Here is a 12,985-nt window from a genome sequence, read left to right as displayed (position 1 = left end):
AAAAAATGTCTTTGTGAGAGGGCTTCTTTGTTTAGAAGGGGAAAAAAGAACAAAATATACTGCGGAGCACTCAGGCAGATGCCTGCCGCTCAAGGAACACGTGTATTATGGCGTATCATGTAATGGTACGCTGTGGGGAATAGTAATGAATAGTTTGGGCCACAATAATGTGCATTGTTGATGTTTGTTAAAATAAAGATATCCAATTTATAATAAAAGGGATTAAAAGCTTAATTCATGACTATGTTAATATTTGCCTGGAAGTACACAGATAAATGGTGACGCACCTTATCACGTTGAACACCTGCACGCACAAGTTCCTCCACTGAGATCTCCACGGGATTGTATGTTTTACAGAGCTTAAACTTTCATTTCCCAAAATAATGATATCATTCATTTACATATATAGATAGGCTCTCCTCACTCCAACTCTATCCTGAAATGAGTATTGTGACTTCAGCTACCAAAATACGGGATTAATTGTGGCAGTGATATGCCACGATGTTCTCGTTGCAGTAGCAGATGACTAAGTGCGCACCAGCCAGCGGTGTTTGCATGCTTTCCTCACTGCATGCCTGCAGGATGTGTGTGGCACCCTGAGGATTCTTCCTCCAGCAGACGATGCAGGTGAACCTGGCTTTGTGTAAAGTGGCTAACTCACAGATACTTATACATCAAATCATTTTTTAAATGTTCTGGAGAGTTTGTTCTTTGAAAGAGATTTATGAAGAAGTCTTTGGATGAAGTGTCCTGACGGAATATGAGCAAGTGTTTATCAGCAACTCTGACTTGATCATCCCTAGGCTAATTCCCTGAAAGATGCAAAGATAAGATCAGGCTGTGCTTTCATCTAGCTTCAGAAAAAAATAAATGAATAATACATCCAGAGTTACTAAGCTGCACATTACTAAGCTGTTATTCCTCAGGATATATGCTCCATAGATGACAGATTATCAATATATTTGAAGGTCTTGGTTATATTAGTGTCCTGGGGCTCCTGTAACAAAGTACCACAGACTGGGTGGCTTAAACCAGGGGTACCCAACCCCCCTGGCCGCAGACTGATAGGGATCTGCAGCCTGTTACGAACTGGGCTGCACAGCAGGAGGTGAGCAGTGGGCAAGGAGCAAAGCTTCATCTGTATTTGCAGCCACTCCCCAGCACTAGCATCACCGCCTCAGCTCCACCTCAGATCATTAGGCATTAGATTCTCACAGGAGCACCAGTCCATAGTGCCAAAAAGGTTGGGGACTGCTGGCTTAAACAACAGAACTTCATTCTCTCACAATTTCAAAGGCAGAAGAAGATCAAGGAGTGGGGAAGGCCATATTCCCTCTGCAGTTGCTAAAGGAGAATCTGTCTTGGCCTCTCCAAGGCTTTTGATGATTCCTTGGCTTGTGTCAGCAGAGCTTCAGTCTTCTCATGGTCTCTTCTTTGCATCCAAACCTTCCCTTTTTATAAAGACACCAGTCATAAAGGATTAGGGCCGTCCTATCCCAGTATGACCTCAACTTATCTAATTATATCTGTAATAACTCTATTTCTAAGGTCACATTCTAACATATTGGGAGCTAGGGATTTAAAATAGGAATTACTGAGGACACAATTCAGCCCATAATAGTGGTGTTAGCAGCTATAGTTTTGGGCAAGGCAGATGGCAGAGACCAGCAAGAAGCCAGTGGGCAGAGAAGATACTCGGGGAGGTGGCCTGGAGGAGTTGGGCCAGAGCTGTGCTGTGATCACCTGGCTAGTTTCATGTTCTCAGACTTTTCTGGTTTATGAGAAGAGGAGAAATATAAACTGGCCCCATTATTACTTGCAGAATAAGCTACCCATGTTGGTTAAGAATAGATGCAGGTATGTTGGATAGACCAGGAACTGCCAATATCTCAATATGCCAGGGAGGGGACAGATTTTTGGGGACAGACAAATTGTGATATCTACTGAAGTCAGAGAAGCGCCTGCAGAGAGATCAACTTCTGCAATGGCGCTGGTAGAATTCCAGCCCAACTACAACAGCTCATGGCTTACGTGTGCGTTTCCACGCATCATCGTGTTTTGGGCCTGGTGGAAGTGAGTGAAGCCCTGAGAGGTAATGGTTTTGGTCATATAAACTCATAGAGAGGAAGCTTCCCCTTCCCCTTACACTGTGCCAGGCACTGTGCTAAGCCTGTTGTGTTCATCATGGAGTCTGACCCTCTCCAGGAGGAAGCCCTCGTCCCATTGTCTAGATGAAAGTTAGTGTTGAGTAATTTTCTCTAAGGATCTCAGCTGTGTACTAGGTTTTGCCCTCATCAGTTTGGGCCCAGAGGGCGTGCTCTCAAACATGTGCTATAAAGTCCCTCCATCAAAACTACAAAAGGATTTCAGAAGGATGAGTTAGAGAAATATGACCAAGCTGGGCTGTAAGAGCTGGTTAAGCTCTTGTATCTAGGGGTGGGTCTGAGTAACTTGGCACATGAGGTGTGTTTGCAGGATGGTGGGAAGTCTGTCTTTCATGGGCCTAAAGCTGTGTGAGCACAGGGTAAGATATAAATTGGGTAGGAAATTTTGGAGTGGTCAGATAGGTTTTGAAAGTAAGCAGAAGTATTTAAAGTTGACTCTGCTTGCAATGAGAAAGTGCAATAAATTATTAAGAAGGAGATTGACTTGATGAAGGACAAAGGCTACCAGCCAAAGATGGACTGGAAGCAAAGAGTTGGTAGGCTGGTGCAAAATCATGAGCTTTGCAAGATGGATAAAGAGGAAAGAAAATTTTCAATAGAAGACACTAAATTAGAAACAGATTTACAGTGAGGAACAGGCACTGTGCATCCCTGGTTATTCACAGCTATGATAATTTCACATTATTTAATATTTTCTGCAAAGAATCCATTGCATAGTCACTTAAAGGTGATTTTCAAAATAAACATTGTTATTTTGCATATGAATAGATGCAAACATCTCAAAAAAGTTGTCAGATCATGTGTCCCTTTATGTATTTCAATTTGTAGCTTAGAAAACATAAGTACGAGAGAAGAGGGAAGGTGAAGCTCTGAGTTCTGTGTCGTGCCACAGGTGGGTGAGCGTGTGGACAGACTGACGTGAGAAGGCCAGACAGCACATCTCATGGATGTGTAGAGAACACAGCTTGAAAAATCTAAGAGGTCAGAAACTAGTAAGTGAGAGGCCGGTGAGCCCTGAGCCAAGGTCTAAAGTTGTGCTCTTCTTGCTTTATTTGATTGAACATAGACAAATCCCAGGATGCCCAGTGATGACTGGAAAAGGAATGGGAGGAATAAGTGTTAGATGAATGGTGGTTGTTGTTGGGTCAACAGTAACCTTGGCAAGGGATTCTGGAAAAGAGTTTTGGAGCAATGCAGATGGCTTTCCTCATTTTTCATGCGAAGAACCCAGAGTGGAGTTAAATGAACTTCCAAGTTCTCCCAATGAACTTGATGACTCTCCCTGGCTCTTATGCCATAGCAGAGCTTGCTGGCGAGACTGCTTATGTCCTCTCCCTGTCATCCTTAGTCATTGGGCCCTGATTCTGGCTGAGCTGTCCCAAATAAAGATTGCATCTCCCTGCCTTCTCTGCAGCTGACCTTGACCACATACCTAAGTTATAGCTAATTAGATCAAACAAAAGTATGTGTGTGTGACTTCACGAATGGCTCTTTAGAGGTACAAAGAGGGCTGGTCTTTATCCCTCGCCTCTGCCTGCCAGCTGGAGGGATGTTGGAAGGGCCAGAGTGACAGCAGCCATCATGGGCAGGAGGCATCCTGAAAGAAAGGAGCTGTGTCTCTGATGCTCAGGGACTATCTGCTTTGGGGTCTTTCAATTGGAGGAGAAATAAATTCTTATCGGGTAAAGTCACTCTTCTCTCAGGGCTTTGTTGTTGGTACTCTCGGTTAAACCTAATCTTGACTAACACTCAAGGCTAGAGCTTTTCCCACCACACCAACAAGAAGAAATGCTTCCGTGAAAGAAAAGGGTGACCCACATCGACAAGAGGGTGACCTGAGGCTCACTGTAGAAATAGGAGTCTATGCCTCATCTCTGGTTCTAGAAAAAGCCAGAACTTACTTTGCATATAAAATCCTCATTGAATTTATCTCTATGTAAGGCATCCTTTGGGTTAAGCACTCTTTTTGACAAGAGTTTGGTTCAGTTAATCTGCTAAGCAAATTACTTAGTTTCCGTAAACCTCAGTTTCTTTATCTGTGGAATGGGCATAATGATACCGCTTTGAAAGCTGGTTGTGAGAATTGCCTAGCAGAGTGTCTCATACCTAGAATAGATTCAATACATGGTGGTTATAGTTCTAGCAGCATTATTATGGATCTTCAAATATATTTGGAAATAAAATTGAATGAAAAACAGGAGATTTTGCTTTCCTTGAAAACATCTGATTCCAATTCCTATTTTGTTTTGGTTTTTGCATGGCTGTTCATTTTAATAATTTACAATAAATCAACATTTTTTGATAAGTGGGGCTAATTTCTAAATTCCTGGTATAAAGTTAATTCCCAAATAAGTCCAATGTCTTTATCTGAATTACTGTACTTTTGAAATTGCGTTAGTAAACTACGTCAAGCTAAGTTTGCCTTTGGTTTTCTGTAATGTACGCATGTGTTGTTATTACGGAGTTTTAATAGCCGGTCAGTCACAATCCAAATAAAAGAGGAATAAATATGTATTGGGGGTGCTATTTAAGAATTCATTTCTACAGGGTGTTGCTTAGGACACAGTTCATATCTATCTTAGACTGGACATTTTTAAAGATAACTATGTTTATAGGAAGATGAGCTTCTATTTTTTTTTTACCCGCTCTTTCATTTACACAGAATGACTTTTTTTCTTTAAACACTGGAACTTTTGTTATGCTAATCAGGCAGGGACCATTTCCAATTCAATTTCACCTGGGCCTGGTCAGCTGAGTTCCCTTTTGTGGCTGTCTCTGGGGATCTTCCTTTCTTTTAAGCTGTGATTTAGTTGGAGCCACCGTCAATTTCCAGTGCTCATTACATTTGCGGCAATATCATAGATATTTCATTGCGCTGATGTTCCCGGACCCAGAGGGGAATGTGCCTCCCAGGCCGGCCCCTTTGCCGGGCCTCACGGCCAAGAATCGGCCTTCCCTGGCCAGCACAGGCCAGTGCCTCTTGCATACGGCCTGTTCTCAGGTTGGTTTGTATCAAATCTGGGAAGGGAAACTTGACTCTGCAGAGACCTCTCAAGAAGCACTGCTGCTCAGGAATTAATTAGTAATTTCAAGGAGGTGGACAGGCCCGGGCCACCACCACCACCACTGCTCTTGCTCTGAACCATCTTGGGAGAAATGAGATTTTAAACCCATTACTTTTAAACTAGACACAAGAGCCCCAACTGTTAAGAGTGTTTTGTGATTAGTGTTTATCACGATTACCAGTTGTCATGGACATCAACAAACAGAGAGATTTTCCTATCAGTCAGTTCCTTCATTGGGGTGCCCAGTGGTGGGAGGCTGGGCTGTGGGCAAAGAAGAAATGATGGGAAAGAAGAAAACATACACCTGCTTGGGTGAAGCTGGGGCCACTGAATGGCTGAGCCACCACATACAGTCATGGTAGAGAGAGATCCACCCCCTGGAGCAACTGGGTGTCCTTGACATTTTTTTCCCCGTTTGAAGGGAAAAAAAAAAAGAATCTTTGGATCAGGCCTAAGGGGATCATGTTGTCTTATAATCAAGGAAGATTATTAGTCTTGGACTTAAATCTATCTTCCTATAACATGTGATGGTGATATTAACAAAACAACAACAAAACAGGAGACACAGGGAGAAAGGAAGACACAGAGAGAGATTGAAAGAGAGACAGAGAGTGGTCTAGAAGTCAAATAATAGACAGAGATTGATAATTTGCACACTATTCCCCTCGTCTACAGTGTCTATCCTCAGATTTTGGTGTTTGTTTTCTGTGCTACTCCTCCTGGACAGTCTGCAGCATTTGAAGCCAATCCTAATATGGGGCAGATTGCTTCAAACGACCTTGCTGGGACTTGGTTTCCTCATCTGTAAAATGGGAATGATAGAACCTCACGATGCTGAGTTACGAGAACACGTACCTCCTAGTCTTGAACCCCACAAGACATTATCAGCCACTAAGAACAGGTCCTGACCAGCAGAAGTGCTCCTAAATGCCACTGTTCCTGAGTTCCATTTTCAGAGTAACACATGGCACAGTCCTGGAGGGTACAAGAGGCTGTACGCCCAGGAGGCCCATTAGCCCACACTGTTTTGTGGTTGATTCTCAAGACTCTCCCAGTCACTGGGGTGTGCGTCCTCCAGGGAGTGCCTGGTGCATTTCCCTTCTGTCATCACCAGCAATCAGACTCCCCATCTTCCTCTCGCTTTCTTGCTTTCCTTCTTCTCTTACACTTTTTCTCTTTGGCTCTTCATTCTTTTTGCCCTCTACTCTCACTCTTGATTTCCAGTTCCTTCTAGACTTATCGTTGACAAACCCCAGTCCCCATAGGGCCTTAACGGTGAGAAGAGGATCAGTGCACTTAGAAGCAGAATCTCTAACCTTCAGATGTCCTAAAAATACTCTAAAAATATGATCCTCTCATCAGTGCTGTGGTCTTTGAATATTTCTGATGTGCTCCTGGACATGATCCCATTACATTTTTCTAGGAGTCAAATAATCAAGTTGTCAGTTTACTATTTGCTGCTGCCGGTGCCTGGAAATGACGGGATGGCGGTTCCGTGCCAGTGTTCAGAGACGAGTGCCTGAGCAGCAGCTCAACGCTGGCCCCTGGCGGAGCGACCCAGACACTCACACCTTGTCCCACCAGTCCCTTTTCAGGTTTCTCCACCTTCAGACTATTGGGAATGGGATGATGAAGCACTGGGCCTTATATTTTATTCCTTCATTTCTGTGGAAAGTACACATAGGCTGGATGAGGTTGACTTGACGTTGGCTCACATTTGACCTGTGTGCCCTATCTGAAGACATCGTGTTAATGAATATGCTGTATGCCTTTGCCAAAAGGTGCATTTTCTACATGCTAACCCTTCCAAGCTTGGGTGGCATGCAGCCTGCCTACCTGGGCCTAGTGGCGACTGCTGTCCATGTACTTGTGTTCTGCCTATGACCAGGTTTTTCTCTCCCCTCTCTGCTGAAACCTCTTTGCCTGGCCTTCTAACAAAGGGAAATTGTGTGAGACAGCTCTGCCCAGGACAGTGTCAGCAATTGTTCTTAGGGAAACAATGAGAGGTTGGAAAACAGGTGGTCAACACTGGATCACATGAAACTGGGTTTCCTGCAGTGATATGTAGAATTTTGGAGACAGCTGTGGCTCTGAGTGCCAGCCTCGCTGCTCAGAAGCTGGATGACCCTGAGAAGAGTCTTGAACTTCTCTAGGACTCCATTTCTTTATTTGGAAAGTGAAGTGTTATAATATCAAGAGAAATAATAAATGAAAAAGAGCCCATGAAAAAGCACAAGTGAAAAAGAGCCTGTTCAAAGCACAATCAAATGTCAGCTAGTATTGTATTTAGAAATGAAAGTACTCTAATAATTTTATCACTGCATACTAAGTGTACAGCACATTAATCGGATCTAAATATTATCTACTTTTTAGGAATATGTGCTTTTGGTTTGGTCAAAATTATGACTGTGAGCCCACCATCCAAATTACAAGATAGTCAAACATTTAGAGTTAATTTATTTCCATCCAAGTCCTACTTGATGCTTAATTAAGTAATTAAGTAGAAGATAGGAGAATTATGTTTTAATTTTTTTGGTCACAGAGAGGTTTCATGCTATGGCAACTGTTTTTGAGTTCTCTTTGATTCATTGCCAATCAGAAAGGTATGGTCTATGAGCATCTTTCAAAATGTAGCAAGCTAGTCTCTGAAAAAATGGTTTTCTTATATGCATTCTTAGACGAATCCTATTTAGAACAGGTCCAAATGTGGGTCTCAACCTTCACTTTGTCCTTTCCCATTACTCACAGTAATTAAAGCCCCTTCTGTGTTCTGAGCACTGAATTGGCCACCAATAAAGAACAGTATCTCTTGATTCTCATACATCTGCATTGGGGACATAATGTGGCTTGTTGCCAGTGCCAGAAATGACGAGGTTGGCCTCAAAAGGCACACTGTGCTCACTGTGCAGTAAAAGGTGGGAACTGAAGGAGGTAGGATGTAGAATGGATTTCGTAGGTGGGGAGAAAACCTCCATAGGGGTTGGGAGTGTGTTCAAGGGCACAATGATGCTCTGAGATGGTGAAGAAACAGGGAGTTGAGAGTGAAGGGTAGGTGAGTGATGGGGACAAAATGGCAGAGAATGTGGGACCAGATGGTGGAAGACCAGGCAGAGGAGACCAGCCAATGTGATGGGCAATAGGAGCAACATAGTCTTTTGAATAGAGGACGGACATAAAACTGCTCAAGTGATGGTAGCTTACAGGGAGGGGAAGTAGCTGAGGCAGAGAAACCATCTTGGAAGCAAATGGAATGATTTGATCAGCAGCAGATGAGCTCAAGACTAAGAAAAAGTCTGAGAGCAAGAAACATGTTGGCATACAAGCAGGACTTTGCGATTGGCTGGATGTAGGAGACAAAGACCCTGAGAGAATAATAGAAGGACTAATAGGCCCTTGTAGCTCTTCATTTTTCTTGCATTTTGTGTTTCCTTGGCCTTAGGTGGCAGATGTGCTGCTGCAAATCTTGATGTGAGATGCATTAGTGAATCACTCAGAAAGAAGACCAGGTGATCCAGGAAGGGGCCATTACCTGTGTAGGAAACGTCTTAGAAATGCTCATAGAAGACATAGGAATACCTGGCATGGCCCCATAAAATGTATCCTGTTTAGGAGAAAATTAGATGCCTTGAATTAGCAGTGACCTGAGCACTGTTCAACAGGCATGTGTAAAAAGAGGAAGATTGCTAGGTGAGCCTGAGTCTGGGGACATTCTAGATTGGCGGCAATTTGTGATTAATATGTTTGGGGATAATGTTAATGGTTCATGTCCAGTGAAAATTCGGCCATTCTGATTTTTTAATTTGCCTTTTACATTAAGTTAATGATTCCTTTTTATTTATGAATGATCAGACTGTTAACACAGGCTGGTATCTTTCTATGAAGTGTCCTTTCTGGATTCCTATTTTTACCTTTTGTGGGTGGAACCCCTATACCATTCAGCATATATGTTCTTTATAAGAATCCCTAAATTCTTCATCACAGTAAGTCTAGGTGAATGAGCCAGATGGAATTCTACCTATCAAACACATGAATGCATTCCTCATCACAAAGTAGCAATCCATATATGTTCTTTATAAGAATCCCTAAATTCTTCAACACAGTAAGTCTAGATGAATGAGCCAGATGGAATTCTACCTATGAATGCATTCCTCATCACAAAGTAGCAATTACTGCATCGAGCATGCACTGGATCACTGGGGACAGAGACACACCTCACCTTGCCCAGTAGACCATGCTGCAACACCTGTTTTATGTCTGGAAACCTCCCTTTTTGTTCTACAATTGTAAATAGAATCATTAAGTCACATCATCTCAGCTGCACACCTTTTGGGAAAGAATCTGAAAAGGATGCAAACACGACGAGCATCCTATTTCCATGATATTTATCCTTGTATACAGATGGGCTTTCCCATTTGTTACTATAAAAGTGAGACTAGCCTTGGGGAAAAAAAACAAAGATTGCTACTTACTAGTTCAGTGTTTCACCTTTCTCTGTGGGAAAAAAGTCCTGCTTTCCTTTTATTGTAGGCACAAGTATGGATGTGTGCAAAGGCTCTTTTAATATGAACCTGGTTCAAATGATCATTCCAATGAACTACAATCAGAATACTATGTGAAAACAGGAATGATTCTATCATTTCGAGTGTATTTGAGTATTGACTTCTTTTCAAGTCAAATCTCTTTTGAGATCTTGAGGAGATAAAATCATCTATAGTGGTAATAAAAATAATGCAAATGTTAGATAAACCAACGCTGGCTGTTGGATCCACTGACTCCTCAGATCTCTATATGCTCACTTTGAGAGTCCACGAGGTAGAATTAATCAGGCTTCAACACTGTCTCTAGAGCAAAATCACACTGTATTAGGGTCAAATAAAATTAAACTGAAGTTGAAATGTAATTTAAAAGTCAATGTGTCTCAGTCATTAATTGCAGCACTCAGAATCAGACTTGTTCTTTCACGAGTCTCACCAACCACAATTGTTGACTGGGGACCTTGATGGTCGAGGACACTCTGTTGGCTCTGTCAAGGCTGTGGCCGCTGATAATGGAGCTAAGCCCTGTAGATGCAGAAACCTTGTCCCTCTATAGCCACCACACCTTCTTGGACTAAGAGACACTGCACCAGTCTCCACAAAAATAATTGTAATAAAGATTTACTCTTTTCTTAACTGAATAATGGCTTCATTTATTAATCATGTATTAATTCTCCTCATTCTAAAAAAAAATTCTGATGAAGCTGGATTAGTAACCCAGCGGATGATTTCCTGCCATTATGGTTTTGCAGAAAGTTTGAAACCAATCATGTTTACTTTTCTCATGTTTTCACTCATTTTCTCATACAAGGCCCAGAAGGGAGCACCCAGCCTTAGCGAGAGGATGTGTGTGCTCATGCCTGTCCCCCAAAGTCTCAGCTTTCCTCCCTCCCCCAAATCCTTCTCTTCACCAGCAGTGTTGCAACTTAGGAAAGAAGTTTCTAGCACCTAAATTCCTTCAGCGTTCCCTTTAAACCTGGATCTTATTCATTAGGTATCTTTGCAGCTAAAAATTCAAAATCAAACAAAGTCTTTTAATGGCTCACTTGAGCACATTAATTGCTTTTTACTACTTCCTCCAAAATATAGCTATCGTCTAGTACAAATGAAAACTGAAGCAGGGGGCTAACTGGCATCATCCAATGTCACTGGGCAAATGGCCTTTGGATCTCTGAATATCTTGACTCCTGTGGAACTCTGAGCCAGCTCTCCATAAGCTGCTGGTGTGCTTGTAGGAGGCAGCAGAGACCCCAGAGAGGCAAAAGGCTGGACATAATACTGAAATTGCATTGTGATGTCTGCATTAATATGTGATGACATAGTGCAGTGACCTAGCCACACAATGGGAATGTCATAATGGAGTGGGAGATTGTCACTCTGGCTGGGGCTCCCTGGGAGTCCATTCAGAGAGGGGTGTTTTCATTTCGCGGGCTTCTTAAAATTTTGTTTTGGAAAGGCAGCTTTGCTGGGATTTTTTTCCCCAGCTAAAACATTTCCTGCACTGGAGTGAACATTTTGTTTGTCAAATTGCTAATTTTATTACCTTCTTTGTTGCTGTAGAACTATAACCTACTGGCCCACAATACTCAGGTCCATTTTAGAGGTCATCTGATAGTGTTCTTTTTTTTCAAAATGAGAAAAAGCATTTAATCTGACTATAGATGTCATTATCCCTTGCCTAAGTAGATGCAGATGTAGTATTCAAGATGGATGCTGATTTTAAGGACGGGCAATACAAAGGACAGACCCTAGGTAAATTTGAGGAACTTCTCAAATCTTCTGCACCCCTCTGTACCTCGAAGGACTATCACAGTGCCTCGAATATCACAAAGGAATTATATTCCTTTGGATGATGTTTCTTTGGCTCTGTGAAAAGACCCTAGAAAGGCACTACCACTTAACATTTAAGACCTTGTTAGATGCATCTGATTAGTATGTGTCATTTAAAGTGTGTCTGATGACTTTTAGATGAAGCTATAACCCTCGGGCCATGCCAAGTGAATTGTTGGCGAGTTGCAAATTTGGTCAGCATGACTATTGTGTGCCTGTCTATACAGCTGTGTATGTGCTGACAACAGCAGTGGTTTGTTCCCCTTGGTCTGTCCGCCACTGTTTCTCAGCATTTAAAGGTCAGAGGGGTAAAAGTATCCCTCATGTAACCCCTCTTAACCTCCAGCTCCCATACCTAGAGGCAGCCACTCTCCATTCTTCCAGTTTTTTCTCTGTTATTTGCTTCATATACCTAAATGCCATACTTATAATGCTATTTCTTGAGTTTTCAGCTTTAGGTATTATTTATTGACCTACTAAAATATGGAAGGTTTAACTTCCTTATACCTTTCTGGAAACATACTTTCTCTCTCCTACCTTCTTCACATAGGAAGATTTTAACATTTGGTAACATCGATATTCAGTATTTATGTTAACTTGATGGTCTACCTGCCATTCATGCCGAATTATGTATACAAAGATTGAGCTTTTTTTCTTATACCTTTTATTTTTTTTGGAGTTGTCTTTTCCATTTGCATAATTTCCTATATACTTTCCATGAATTCATCCTTAAATGCTTATACATTAGTCTGCCCTTATCCACAGCAGTCTTGAAATGGATGTTCAAAGACCCTCAGTGGATGCCTGAAATTACGGATAGTACTGAATCCTATGTATGCTATGTTTGTTTTCTATAATTTATATCTATGATACAATTGAATTTATAAATTAAGCACTGTAAGAGATTAACAATAATAAGTGATAAAAAAAATAGAACAATTACAGCAACAGTATACTGCAATAAAAATCATGTGAATGTGGTCTCTCTTGAAATATGGTACTATGTACAGTGTGGATATGCTTAACAGAGGGATGATGCACATCCTGGTGGGAGAGAACAGGACAGTGTAAAGTTTCTTCACACTCCCCAGAATGGTCCATAAGTTAAACCTTATGAATTGTTTATTTCTGGAATTTTTCATTTAGTATTTTTAGACCACAGTTGACCACATGGGTAACTGAAACCACAGAAATCAAAGCCATGGGTAAGGGGCGAGTACTATAATTTAGATACAAACATTAAACTGAACTGACTGCCATCCAGACCTACACCTCACTGGTTTTCTGGACTCTTCTGCCTGGACCTCCTGGGATGGTTAACTACTCCGCTGGCTGGATCCTGTTTCCTGGATCCCATATCAACCACTCATGGTTTTACTTTCCTTTTGGT

The sequence above is a fragment of the Pteropus alecto genome, unplaced genomic scaffold, assembly GCF_000325575.1.
Source record: "Pteropus alecto unplaced genomic scaffold, ASM32557v1 scaffold13, whole genome shotgun sequence".
NCBI classification, from domain to species: Eukaryota; Metazoa; Chordata; class Mammalia; order Chiroptera; family Pteropodidae; genus Pteropus; species Pteropus alecto.
The sequence above is the reverse complement of the archived record's forward strand: the minus strand, read 5'-3'. Positions refer to the sequence as shown.